The sequence below is a fragment of the Lepidothrix coronata genome, unplaced genomic scaffold (genome assembly GCF_001604755.1).
Source record: "Lepidothrix coronata isolate B3197 unplaced genomic scaffold, Lepidothrix_coronata-1.0 Scaffold95, whole genome shotgun sequence".
Lineage (NCBI taxonomy): Eukaryota > Metazoa > Chordata > Aves > Passeriformes > Pipridae > Lepidothrix > Lepidothrix coronata.
Window position 1 is genome coordinate 816,675 of NW_016690275.1, and position 14,714 is coordinate 831,388.

A 14,714-nucleotide genomic window follows, 5' to 3' on the forward strand; every position below is an offset into this window, starting at 1 on the left:
AAGGGAAGGGAAGGGAAGGGAAGGGAAGGGAAGGGAAGGGAAGGGAAGGGAAGGGAAGGGAGAAAAATGAAAAACCTAACAGGTTTACTCCTAAGTAAATTAATCCTCTATTTTTTAAATTTAAAGTCAGAACTGGTTAGGAACTACTTTATTAGGCTATAAAATGAAAAGTCTACAGCTCTTCCACACCTTGCCAAAGGGGTCCGTGGAAGAACAAGTAAGGTATTTGCTATACATCCAGAAGAAATAAAAATAACATTTCCCAATCCATCCTGCCTCAGCTGTTTGTACCCAAGCTTGTGCCATTTTCTGTGCTCTGCTGTCCCATGCATTCCTGATGTTATTAAATCTGGCTCAAAACAACAACTGTTTTGGGGGGGAGTTTATTGCTCAGTCACACAATTTCCCAGCTTCCTCTCATGCTAGTGCTTGGTAGCAGAGAAGTAGGGAAGGAATGAGCAGTGCAGAGGTGGACTGGCAGCTGGCACTGCTGACAAAATGTGTTTGTACACTCTCATTTCAGTAGTTTTTTGGTTTGGGGTTTTTTTTTGTTTGTTTAGTTGATTGGTTGGATATTTTCTTCTTTTCCTCCAAAGAATCCTTATTTCCAACTGAAATTTTTTTTAAGCATCTCTAAACCTTTCGTGTTAAACCTGACACCAGACAGTGCAGATTCACCAGTGCTGCCCCAGTCAACCAATCATTCAAAGAAATCTAAATAATTAGTTTCTTATATTGACCTGACTTCTCTCTACCCAGTGTAAGTCTGTGCAACCTATTTCTACAGGATGCTTAACTGCTGAACATTTCTCACTTTGCCCCATTACTGTGATAACAGTGCTAGAGAAGAATATCATAAAAATCAACCTCCACAAGACCACATTTTTCCATCCCCTCCCCTCTCCTTGCTTCCCCTCCCCTTCCCTCCCCTCCCATCCTCCCCTTGCCTCCCCATCCTATCCTGTCCCTTTCCCATCCCATCCCCATCCCCTCCCCCGTCCCCATCCCATCCCACCCCACCCCATCCTATCCCTTCCCCATCCTTTGCCCTCCCCTTCCCTCCCATCCCATACCTTTTCTGTATGATATACAGTTGTACACCATACAAATTAGGCAAATCACTTGTAACATGAAAACTTGTCATCTCTTCTCTCACTTTCACCAGGGTCCTGGATCTCATTTTGTGTACCATTCCTCACTATATCCAAGTGAGGAAGGCACTTGCAGCTAAGCTGAATTTAAGTGTGAAAAGAATTTTAATGGCCACCATAAATATTTACAAGGAAAAACATAGCAGAGGCTTTGGACATTTTTTGCTGAAGGTCAGCACAATATTTTCGAGCTACACAATCTGAGAGGGTTAATAAATGCACATACTAGGAAGTGAAAAGATATTATCTCCTACTTAGTAGTTAAAACTAGAAAGGGGAAAATTCAAAAGGAAAGACAGAATTGTCTGAGCATATCACTGTGTTTTACGCATCACTTGTGCAGCAAATTGATTCTGTCCTTACTCTCTATTCCTCCATATTATCAGTACTGATTTTAATCTGCCATTTTGTCACCTTGTCACTCTATATTTTGAAGTCCTTAAATAGTTCTTTGCAGCTGGATCTCTTCTCTGTATCCTGCATAACTTAGTACATCAGTAAACTTAGTTATGAATATTAATAGCTCATATATAATATCAGCAAACTTTATTGTGAATATGAATAATATTAACTTAGTACTTCAGCAACCTTAATTATTTCGTAGCTTTCCCTTTTTCTCAAATTGCTGATGTCTACATTTTAAATCACAGAAAAGACATGTTAACCCACCACCACTGTGTTCACCCCTAAACCATATCCCCAAGTGCCACATCCACACGCCTTTGGAAAGGTTCCAAGGATGGTGATCCCACCATCCTGTGTAGCCTATTCCAATGCATGACCAATAGCACAGGCCACAGGCAAGCCCTTTCATGACTGAACCCACTTAACTGCAAAAACTATTAACTGCTCTTTTTTTCTTATATTTTAACCAGTTGCATATTTATGTGAGGAATTCCTGATAATGTAATAGCTTAACTTCTTTTGTAGCTTTGCAGTGAGACTCATCAGAGACTCTTTTGAAGCTTCAAAGACATGGTAGTGTTTTGGCTCCCCCTTGTCTGTATTCATTGACTCTTCAGTAAACTTTTGTGTAACAAAAAAGTGTGGTATATCCTGTCACAAATGCCATATTTATTATTTTCTTTTGCACCACATTTATCCATGGGCTCAATCTGTCTGGGAATTGTGTGGTAGGGATGTCAGCATTACTGGTTTGCAGTTTTCTGGGGTTCCTCTGAGGCCTTTTAGAAAATTAAGAGCCAGTAAGCCCACTTTGTGCATCCCTCGTGTAGGGGCAAACTCAAGAGCAGGTGGTATGGTGCACCCCTCGAAGTCTCTATTTTGTCTGTTTTGCCCTTGAGTCCTGCAGTACTCCAGGGTGAAGGTTGTCAGCTTAAACCTGTCCTTGCCATTATCTTCCTCCACTAGTCCAGGAGTGACCATGGGATTATTTTTTGTCAATGGGAATCCGGAATAATAAAAAAGTCTACAAAGGTCTGGAGGTGGAAAAATCTAAACCTGGCAGACAAGTGCAGGATTTTGAGCCCAAAATAGCAAATAATACAAAACCTCTCACCTCTCTGTTGTCTTGTGGGGGGCATAGAAGTGACAACAGCAACTTCTGCAATGCGTGGGATTCAGGAGGCTGCTGAAGTAGGTGAGGAGCAGCACGATGGCCTAGCAACAGCAACAAATATGACTTCTGGGTGTATTACGTAGCAGTTGGCCCTGATGCAAGATAGCAAAAGAAGGCCAACTGTCTTCCGGCTTCTTCTTTCACTGTTTTCTTACCAAAGTGTCCACCCACAGTAAGTAAAGTCTTCCTAACAAGCAATAAGGAAGATGTATGCCAAAAAGTTACCTGCAGAAATAAACAGAGTAATCCCTTGATCCATGGCAAAATCAGTTATGTCTGTATGGTGGTCACATTATCCAGAGGGAAACTAAAACCAAAGAGGGCTCCATTTCCTGTCACACAAAGAGAAAAGGAACCTCCTGCATCACTCCATGCTCACTGCTACCTCTCAAGCAAATGTGTAATTTGTGAGATTTCCCCCTAAATCACTGGTCAGAGATGACCTTGACCTTACAAAACAGAAAGGCACCAGTCAGATAAACCTGGTCTCTAAGTCAACTCAGGATTGTGAGTTTAACAGGAATAAGTGACACTCAGTACTTCTTCACAGATTGGATTTATGTTATCAAATAAGATTTAATAAAATATATCTATATGCATAACCACTTCTATTCTTGAGAAGTGTGTCGTCATATACAGTAAACCCAAAGCCAATGACACCGAAGGAAAGTCATTCCACAATTCACAATTTTATTTTATCCTCAGACCGTTAATGTCACTAGAGGTAAGGAAATTCCGCTCCCCCCCCCCCTTCCTCCCACCTTTCTCATAGGCTCCTGAAGGTCAAACAACAGATGTTGCTCACTGGCAGCTCTCCCTCCCGGGCATGCACAACTCTCCTCAGTCCACTTCGTGTCTCCCTGCGTTATCATCCTGTGTCCTCCACCACAGATTTCTGGTTGCATCCTTAAAAACTGTAGATGTCAATGATTTATGTTCTTACAAGAACAAATTTAGACTTTCCATTTTAGCTTCAGCTTTAGAAGGACCATTGAACGGAAACATTATGCAAATAATGCTGTTCAATCAACTAAAATTTATTTCCTCGCCACCTGAACTGTATTTACATGACTACGCTATTTCAGTGAACCATGATGCTAAATTGAGTTTGAAATACCTACACTGAAAATTTGGCTACCAGGCTAAACAAATGCTAAAGAACTCAGTCTTACCCAATTTGTTGCAATAACCATGTGCAGTTCTTTATTGCAGTTTATAATTCCTTGTGCAGCTGGTGCTGCTTGAGGTTTTTGTTAAAGGTTGATTGATTAAAAAATTTACAAAAGTCAATGGAAAGGTTGCTTTTGATTTAAAAGTGAATTGAATTGGGAAACTTGATTCTGGATATCAATATAAAGTGCTTTAAAAAAAAATAATTCATATCTTGAGTGGTGTGCCCAGACAAATGACTCTAACAAATGAAAAAGCATAGAAAATGTTGAGAATTTAGAATAGAGCCTGCACTTTCATGAATTTGTATAAAATACAACTACCACTGTTCACATTATTTGCTGAGAATATTCTTATCTTCCCTAAATGGTCTCAAAATTCCTTCACATTTGAACCTGATATGCAACCTTGGGATATATGAAGAATGTGAGTTACTTCACATCATCAGAAACCCTCCAGACACCATAGGCTCTACTTAATTTGGATAGTCCAGCCTTACAGGCTTTTGGTTCCTGAACCATGCTTCTCTTTTGGTCACTCCAGATACTCAGGGAACACCTTTCACTCAATGATAGAAAGATTTGATTACTCACTGTAAAGCTAAACTGTTTTGGTTTTGATTACAAATAAATGCGCTGAAGTCCTTTCCCACATTTAGCCCAGCAGAACATTTGGAATAAAATGGCTGGGAATTTATAGAAAGGTCATAATTTATTGATAAATGACAAAATTCTCAAATTACATCAAATACCAGTAAACTATTAATTTAAAATACATACAGTACTTTTCAGAGATTTGTAGAAAATACATAAAATGCTGTCAACTACCCTATGTCATTCATGTGCTTGTTCTCTTTGTAAATTAACAGAGCAGTTTAATCAAAATCATGAATGAATAAAAAATTGTTGAGATTTTTTATCTGAAGCAAACACACAGTGATGAGAGTCCTGATGAAAGTCCAGCTGGTGAGCTTCATGTTGCCTGTCTAAAAACTGGGTTTTTTTTGCCATAGACTTTGTAAAAATCATTTGCTTATTGAATGCTGCAAAAATGATGTGTTTTTCAGATGGTGTTTATCACAGGTGGCTAGTTGCAAGGATATAAATGGAAAAAATTATTCATTTTAAAAGTTTGAACTGATCTTAGTAAGCTAGCTCTTCATTTTCAGAGAGTTCTTATGAGTTCTAAAATTATGTGTAGACCAACTGCACAAATGCTACATGAAGACACTGTAGGGATAGAATAGCAATTAAAAGAAGAAATTCTCATGCATTTGTGCCTCTATCTCCAAAATAAGCTACACACAGATGGACAAAATAGGTATCTTTTAACCTGCACAGAGAAAAACAAAGTCTTAGGTGAAGAGTAAAAGTCACTTCAGCTAAGTAGTTTCTCTCCAGTGATAGAAGTTGCTCCCCAATAAGCATGTCACATGCCATTAAAACAAACAAATAAACAAACAAACAAACCTTAAAAAAAAGAAGTTACAACCGCAAATATAATTCCATTTGCAGTTTTTACAAAAATGGTGTTTGACTACTCATGGAAGCCACTCACTAAAAGCTCCGTTTCAAACCAGAGGCACTTTTGGAGGACATGAGAAGAGACATCTGGTCTCTAGACTCCGACTAAACTTAAGGAATAGCTCTAATCTGAAGGTCTGTCCTTCTTCCACAATTTTTAATAGCTCCGGGCACACTTTTAAATCCATATAGCACTCATTTCACATTTTTTAGATTTTCTTAGACCATGTACAGCATCAATTCACAGATTCTCAATTTTGCTTGGCCATTTTCTGTTTTAAAGGGGCTTTACTGATAAACTTTCTGAACTTGTGAGAAGATGACTGACAACAGAGAAGCAGAATTTTCAAGAGGATGCTTTTAATGTTGGATAGACTACTTTTTTACTTATTTGTGAGTGTGATCTATAATTTCCACTGCAGAGTGCTTGTATGTATTTCTCTGAGGGGCATTTCTGAAAGCGCAACACAGTGATGTGGCAGGGATCTTGGGAAATACTGAGTCAGAATCTCGATCTGAGTCAGCACTTTCCTCTGGGTGGGACAAAATATGAAACACATCTGCCCTGACCCTCTTCCCATATAGATAGTTCTCCTCCTGGTACCTGGGTTTCCTTGTATCTTCTCTGGTTTTATATTCAGAGTAAATAAGCTACAGCTGAACATTCACTTAGCAGTTCAGATAGGAAAATGAGCAAGGCTTTGGAATGGTTTTATTCTTTCTCCTCAACCTTGTTTCTATTTCAAATTTCCATTGCTTTCCTGTGTTTTCTTTGTAACCAGACACTTTTCTTTCCGGTCACCTGTCTCTCTCCCACTCCCAGGAAAGTTCTCTGATTTTTTTACCCTGTTTGGCCCTTCCCAGAGCTCAGCCCTCCTCAGTCAATGAATAGGGTCCAAACTCATACTTTCTTATGGATCTCTTTCAGGGCCTACTGCTTCCCATGAGATGTGATCCAAATAATGATGGCTGAGTACAAAGGAAATCTCTATCAGATGAATGTATGTCTTTTTGTACTAATACATACATGTCTATTATCAGAAAAGTCCAAACCACCCTTTCTCCACCTTCAGCCCCTCCATATCTTAGGAGGACATGCTTTAGCTGTTTCTAAAAACAATTATTTGACTTTATTATGACCCTCCTAATCTTTTTTCTGTTCTTTATTCTATTTTATCACACTCACTTGCATTCTGGGTTTATGAAACTTATTAGCACCCTGTGAGCTCCTATCAAATATTGGTTGCTTGTTCAGTTGAGCTGACACTGTAATGCTCTGTCTCTTTCATCTTTTGTGGTATCCACTCACATAAGAAATACTGAGTCTAACATATCAGTGTGGGAGTTCTAGTTCTTGTCTGGTTCTTTCTTACCTGTAGTTAATCTGTTTAATCTTCAGAGGAAAGTGTGTGGGTTTTGTTCCTTTTTACTGTTATTGTTTTCTTCCTCGTAGTTATTCTCAGTTTGTCTCTGTTTGAGCTAGAAGAGACCTTCTGTACCTCTTCAGCCACAAGAATATGCAAACACATGTATAACAAATTCAGCATCAAAGTAGCTTTTGCTATTCTGACATACCAGCACGAGCACTGTTACTGTTTTTCACCTCCAAGAAGGAGTGAGAGGGAATAGATGGTCTGGAGTTTAAAAATGTCTGACTGAGAGTTAGCCCAAGAAGAAAGATAATTTTCTGCAGCAGGATTTATTAATTTATACTTAGTACTTGGAGTACACGCTCAAGTTAAATCATTAAATAGAATTGTTGAACAGGAAATACTAGCTTTCTTGTGCTTGAGAAGGCTGTGGTGAGAGGAAAGTCTGCAACAAAATTCAGGAGAAAAGGTCCCAGGAAGTATGACCATCTGATAGCCCGGTTTTGTGTCACCACACCTGTCTCTGAGTGCCAGAGGCAAGCCAAATTGTCTTTTCACCAGACACACAATTTTAAGAATTACTGAGCTGTATGGACAGAAATTCACCTCTGAGCTGAGTGGCAAAGCACCTGCCAGGAGCACTGCACGCATTTCACCTCCAGCCCCCACCCACCTTCGGCTTGTAGGGTGGCTAAACCAACAGAAAACCAAATCATAGACCTCATGAAATGGAGGGTAACTGCTACATAGCTCACAGCTAGTATTGCTCAAAGGAACCATGGATTCCCTGAATGTGCCTAATATATAGCATTACATACCTGCTCTTGCTGGAACCCTTGCAAGCAGAGATGGTCTAGCTGACTGTAACAATTTTGAGGTGAACAAACTTCTAATAAGAAGAGGAATGAATCCCACTGTGATCTTACTCAGTTGTGGTCAAAGCTAAGCAGTGAGCACAGTTTGCAGCAAAGGAGTAAAGACTTCAAATGCAGCACATTAAAGCATCACTGAAACAATCTTATTTAGGTGCTCTTTGGTGCAGCTGTTTGTAGAAACAAAGGCACTAAATTAGTCATAGGGCTATTGAACAAGTTGTCTGGTTGACTCATAAAAGCAAAGAGACAACAAAGTAATTAAAAATACAGGCAACGACAACCACTTTATGGTTACTTTTCCAATATAGTAAAGAAAACAGTAGAGAGGAGTGGCTAATGTCAAGTCAAGGGTGATTATTATTGCAAGGACATGGAGGCTGTGTCGCCTAATAACGGATAATGTTTTACAGGAAAAAAATTAAGGTTCATATTCTTTAAAAATCTGATTATAAAATAATATATTAAAAGGGTAATTAAAAATTGCTTAGACACATCAGTATTGCAAATGCAGAAAGGCAGGGCAATCAAACATCATGGAAACAGGTTCTCTTAGCTGAAGAATGAGAAGGCAAATGTGGCTAGAGTTAAATGGGTTTTAATTTAAAGTGCTTGTGAGTGTTCACCTCACAGCTGTGATCACCTTTAATGCTCGGATGAATAACCATTTCCAGAGCCAAGGGGTAAATCAACACAGATTCAGAGGCTGCCACTAAGGATGGAGGGGTGTGTGTGTGTGTGTGTGTGTGTGTGTATAGCGATATAGCATCCACATTGCTACCTCAGGACAGGCTGAATTCATTGAATGTTTCCATCTAGCTCCTCAAGCCTTCGTCTCCTGCCCCCACCTGTTTTCCAGGGGAGATAACATTTTTCCATAAGTGGAGACCTATATGTATTGATTTATCCATGTTTGATATCTTACACTAACAAAGGGATTTAGTATGTAATTTCATTAATTCTGTATTTTGTAGGCTGTTTTGCTTTACTCATTTGCTATTAAGCTGGAGCAGTAATTACATGTATGACTTCAGGTGGAAATGACTCATGTTCATATTCTTCAGCAATTGTCCCTGCAGTGTTAATGATGCCATCCTATATTAAACCTATTTGCTGAGCAAACAGGATTCCCAAGAGATGGCAAACTGAACTGCAGAGGCTATGGGAATAATTTCTCTACTTCTGCAGAATTTTTGAATTTATTAATTTACATTTTATAAAGGCTAAATTTTGTGCCAGACCTTACCTAGAAAGCTAAAACACTTACTTTTGTTTAAGATGGAATTTGGAGATTCCCAGCTGTAACCCTGTGTTACAATGTTTCATTGGGATCATTTTTGGGAAGGACAAGAATAAAAAGGGAGCTCTTTTCTTACTTTTTGTTTCAAGATGCTTATGCATTCAGGTTAGATATTTGATATTTCACTCATGTTCCTCTCGAGACAAGGGAGATAAGGTAGTTATCCTAAAGTGAAAAGAACAAGGCTGCAAGATTGTTTACAAGAGAAATTCATAGGTACAATGAGAACTTTGGGAGATTTGCATTTCATTTCTCCACTTCCCTGCTAATACAAAAGCTGCAGAAAATACCCCAGATTTACTAAATCGGTCATTTCTGTTGGCTAGAAAATGTCTATTTGGTTTTGGAGTCTGGAGGCAAATGGGCTGACCTTGTGTTCTCCACTTTTAGACACAGGACGTTTCAGCTAGAAGCTGTTAAATCTTTTGGTATTTTGCCTCTGCCTTATGCTGTTGGGAAACATGATCAGGGTGTGCCATATGAGGCTAACCAATTTCCCCACAGCAGAGGCTACAGTTCTGTGAGGGGGTTTTCTGCTACAAAAAGTGTCTAGTGAAACCACAGGCTGCTCCTGAGTCTTGTGTATACAGTAAGCTGTGGCCTCAAAGCAGGCCAGTACTGATTTTGTATTATCAGCACAACTGCCTCAAGTAAGTGAACTCTTTATCCAGGGAGTTGTTATCAAAAAGGTCAAGACAATATCTAAAACTTGGTGGGTCCGGTAGGTCTCACCAGTTTGTGTACATACGTTTGTTTCATTAGCTTTTGACTGAAACATGGTAGCACCAAGTTTAGGACACCAATTTGAAGCAGACGTGGTCCTATAAGACTTTTATCTCAAAAGTAAAAACACTATTTGCACATAATTTGTATGAACCCAGTAAATGTGTAGCTGAGTGAGGAAACTCCTCTCCATCATATTGCTGGAAACTGGATACTGCTGGGTTCTAAAACAACCTGGATATTTTCTTAAAAATATTTTCTTAAAAATTATGTATAACCATGATACAGTTCAATGGGTGAAGCAGCAGTAAAATGGCCTTAGGATAGAAGACATCTCTACAGCACACAGAAGATGAGAAGATGAGAGGGAGGGTAAAAGGCCACGCCAATGCACACAGGCAGATTTCGACACAAAGCAGAAAGGGAAATCTGATGAGGGATGCGATGAGAATGGCAACCTGGTTAAAGTGGCACATGGAGAATGCTTAGATTGAAGCATCTCGAAGCAACATAAACAGTAAGATGCATTGCTGAAGGCCAGAAAAAGGGTGCTGGAGCAGAATAAGAATGATAAATGAAGAGACAGCTAAAATCTGGCTTTTAATTTATAGCTGATGGATGTATTGGATTTGCTTGGCAAGGTTTTGGTAGCCAGGGGCAACAGGGGTGGCTTCTGTGAGAAGCTGCTAGAAGTTTCCAGGATGGACCCGCCACTGTCCAAGGCTGAGCCAACCAGGAATGATGGTAACGCCTCTGTGATAACATATTTAAAAAAGGGTGAAAAATAGTTACTGGGCAGTTGAAATAGCAGCCAGAAAAGTTGAAATTGCAGCCAGAGAAGAGTGGAGTGAGAATGTGTGAACTACTCTGCAGACACCAAGGTCAGTGGAGAAGGAGGAGGAGGTGCTCCAGGTGCTGGAGCTGAGGTTCCCCTGAATCCTATGGTCCCCTTGCAGCTTATGGAGGAGATCCACGCCAGAGCAAGTGGATGCCCAAAGGAGGCTGTGATCCCGTGGGATTCCCATGCTGGAGCAGGGTCCAAGCAGGGACCTGTTGACCTGTGGAGGGAGAGCCCACCCCACACTGGATCAGGTTTTCTGGTAGGACTTGTGTTCCTGTGAGAGACTTATGCTGGAGCAGCCTGTGCCTAAAGGACTGCACCCTGTGGAAAAGTGACACATATTGCAGCACTTTGTGAAGAACTTTGTGTTGCCTGTGGGATGGACTCACGCTGGGGAAGTTCACGGAGGACTGTCTCCTGTGGGAGGCACCTCATGCTGGAGCAAAGGGGAAGGACCCCTCTCCCTGAACAGTGGCAGGAACAACCTCTAATGAACTGACTGTAACCCCCATTCCCATCTCTCTGCACCACTGGGATAGGAGGTAGAACTTGGAAAGGAGGGAGGGGTGACGGGAACATGTTTTTAAGGTTTATTTTACTTCTCATTCTCCTGCTCTGATTCTGTTAAATTTAATTAATATCTCTACTTCTAGTCTGTTTTGCCTATGATGGTAATTGGTGAGTGATCTCTCCAGGTCCTTCCTTATGTCAACCCATAAACTCTTTGTTATATTTTCTCTCCTCTGTTCAGTTGCAGAGGGGAGTGATAGTGGCTTTAGCAAGTACCTGGCATCCAGCCAGGGTCAACTCACTACAATGGAAATAGTGTTGTGTTTAGTGGCAGTGTATTTGAGCATTCTGTAGAACTTGCAAGATTCAGTGAAAACTGGGATATGAGGACTCATAGACAGTTGACTCGAAAGAGATACCTGACTTGTAGGTCTGAGGAAAGGTTGCTAGCCTGGATCTAGAAGGAAGTATGACTCCATTTGACCGTACTGAACTGAAGTTTGTGTTAGTCATTCAGAGGGAGCACAGCAACAAGTTGTGAAGTGCAGTGGAAGATCCTCAACCTAAACAAACAGATGATGCTTCGGTTAGGGCAAGGAAAGTATCACAAAAGTCAAGATACCGAGACAAAAAATGGCAGTTAACTGTTGCATGTATCAGTATACTGATTATGAGTCTGGCCAGGGTGAAGTTAGGAAAGATTGAGAACACTAATGCAGTGGAATACAAGAAGAAAAAGATATATCTATAATTTGGAAAGGTGGATATTTTAAAAGCAAAGTTGTATATGTGGATAGGATTATCTCTTTCCATGTCTTTTCATGATGAACTGAGGCCAAGTTTATTAACCCCTGAATGTAACTGATATAGCATGAAACAACATGAAAAGTATGACTAAAGAAATATCAGATCAAGAGAATCTAAGAATTGATTATAAGCATCAGCTGAGGTGAGTGAAAATGAAAGCTAAATCAGGAAGAATAAAGTAATTGAAATTCAGAACAGGTGAAGTCAGATTTCATATGTATTAATTCCCCATAAAGGTCAGTCTGAAATTGCACATTTTACCTGTGGTACAAGGATTTGACCTTGGACTAAGTTCTTCTAAACTGTAGTTGTACATGCAAACTACAGAGCTGTACTTTCCAATTAAATGCCAAGTACTAAACTGTATTTAGTGGAAGGTTTTGATGTGGTTTGAAACCATTTGTGCATTTCTTTGAGACTTGAGAAAGTGGAATGCAAATCACATATGCACTCCAGACTTCACTAAGTACTTTTTACATTTGTGTACCAAATGCTGGAAAAGGGACCACTGAACTCTTCCCTATATGGTGTTCTATGGTCTCCACTGACTTTTGGGGGCCAATGGACAGCTATCAGCTCTCACCCCTGCTTACAGACCACTCTGCCACTCTGCTTTTAGAGTGATACATCTTCTACTTCACCTGCTGAGGCCAGGACCCCCTGGCCTCATGTATGTACATGACATGCTGTCATGTACAGTATGACCTTCTGAAAGTACTCTAACCTAGTTTATCTTGCACACTGAGTTTGTCTGAAATGCCTCCTCCCTCCTCCCCAATAAAAATAATAGTCTTCAAGTTAATTATACACTGAGAAGTCACACACTGTGATAAGGAAAGCAAAGAGTCCGCAGCTGAGGCAGATCTTGGAGGCAGATCTATCCTCACCCAAGCCAGGTTACAACTTTGGCTTCACTCCATTACTATTACTGGAACACAGCACAGTCAGGAATTTTGAAATCGCATCCAAAAATCTCCCACTTGCAGAGTCTGGGATGAGTCTGGGCTACCCATATATGCCCATATGTGCATGGATATTTGCATGATGACTTTATCTTTGGGATTTTAGCCCTACAGCTATGCTATATAAGGCTTCTACCATAAAAATCTCTTTGTTGCATATGGTTTCTGTGACACTGCAGTGAAGAAACCCACTTTCTCGGGAAGTTTTTTCCCCTGTGCACGAGGAGGGCAGTTGCTGTGGGAACTGCACTGCCAAATCCATGTGACTAAATTAAAAGCACTATGGCACCAATTAACACCAAGCCTTTGGGTACACCCCTTTATGAATCTGTTCCCTGCAACATGCAAATATAACATCAGGAATCAAGATAGTGAGCTCTTCTGTGGTTTCCCATACAGTTAGGATGCAGAAAATGGCTATGAAAAGGTGTGCACTCCGGGTCATATGGAAGGGAAAAGCTTGGAGTGCTATGCACCAGGGAGAAGAGCTGTGGGGATGTCTCACAGCCACCTCATCCTGGCACAGATGCACACCATATGCTGCCCTTTATGGCAAAGAGCCCTTTGGTAACTGATCTAACCCAGGACATGGGACACTGAGATGTCATACCTAGCAGCTGGGAACTCCTGGGAGATGATGAAGTCATTTGTCACTGAACAAATTCAAAACATAGGCCCATACTAGTAATTGTGAAAAAAATTACCTCAGCCAAAACCAGTACACATGGTCACAGCCTCTATACTAGCTCCAACGAGGGTGCATAAAGCCCCACCACATCCCAGGACTGGGTCAGCCCCTGGTACACATCTGGGAAGAGTATGAGCATGGCTGGCATGGTGCAAGTGTGATGGTTATATGCCACTCAGCTCTGCATATCTACTCCCACCCCTCACTGTCTCACATTGCTGATCTCGCTGTGTGTGGGATGTGTAAATAGATTGTTTTCAAAAGGTCAAGTTGGAAAGATATCTAAAACATGAGCAAATACATGCAAATAGTTTTTCTTCCTTCTTGAAAGCCCATTCGAAAGATCACCAGTGCCTTCACCACACAACTTTCTGCTATCCTAGCCCAGAACACACCACCCTTTCAAGAAAACGTGCAGTGTTCCCTAATACTTTTTCACTGCAGAAGCAACTTCCTCCAAGCAAAAGCAAACTGTTCAGCAGAGATGTGGAACTATATAGCACCATGCAGCTTGTTTCTACACCTACCTATGCAATTCCAAGGTAAAGCTCCCACACATGATTATTGAACGAGCACACACCACACGGTTTGTCCAAGCACGGCACAAATGGTGGATCCTCAAATCCCTTTTCATCAGCCAGCCTGAGCACAGAGTCAAGGCAGTGGTATCTGGATTCAGCCTTCCAGGTAGGCAAAGTGCTCAGCTAGCCCAGTGGCTGCAAGGTTCAGTAGTCTCTGCCTCCTTCCCGGATCAGCACAGTGCCTGATCGTGAAAGATCAACTTGAGGAAAGCGTGTCATCTGAAAAAAAAAGATTTTGCACATTTCCTGGTGTCTGTAGTCAATGGAGAGCAAAGAGTTGAACAAACTGAATCCTCCTCTCTTCTGGATGGTGAACATGGGGACACAGGAAAGAATTTCACAAATATGGATGCTGCTAGTTCTGATCACCTCCTTTTTTCCTTTGGAAAGGAGAAAACCCATAATTTTCACTACCAGCATTATTCATTGTATGTGCCTCACTAGGAAATCTCTAGTCACAGTTGAAGCCTTACAGAATAAGTTTCAACTATATATACTACTTAATACTTATAGATACCTTACAGTACATATACTTAATGGCACCCATCACTTCATTTACGTCATGTTGGCCCTGGGGACCATGCCTCTAGGAGCTGCACACGTTAATGTGAGATAACAAGTAAGAAAACATGATGTT

The 14,714-nt window shown here is 40.7% G+C and overlaps 1 long non-coding RNA gene across 1 annotated transcript; it reads right to left on the minus strand.

Annotated features, from left to right (window-relative positions):
• Positions 1-1,210: 1,210 nt before the first annotated feature.
• On the minus strand, positions 1,211-14,451 carry LOC108500808. Its single transcript, XR_001876006.1, has 4 exons — positions 14,024-14,451; positions 3,492-3,644; positions 2,671-2,955; positions 1,211-1,232 (listed from the first exon to the last, which is right to left on the minus strand). It is a non-coding gene; the product is annotated as an uncharacterized LOC108500808 (long non-coding RNA).
• Between the last annotated feature and the right edge of the window lie 263 nt (positions 14,452-14,714).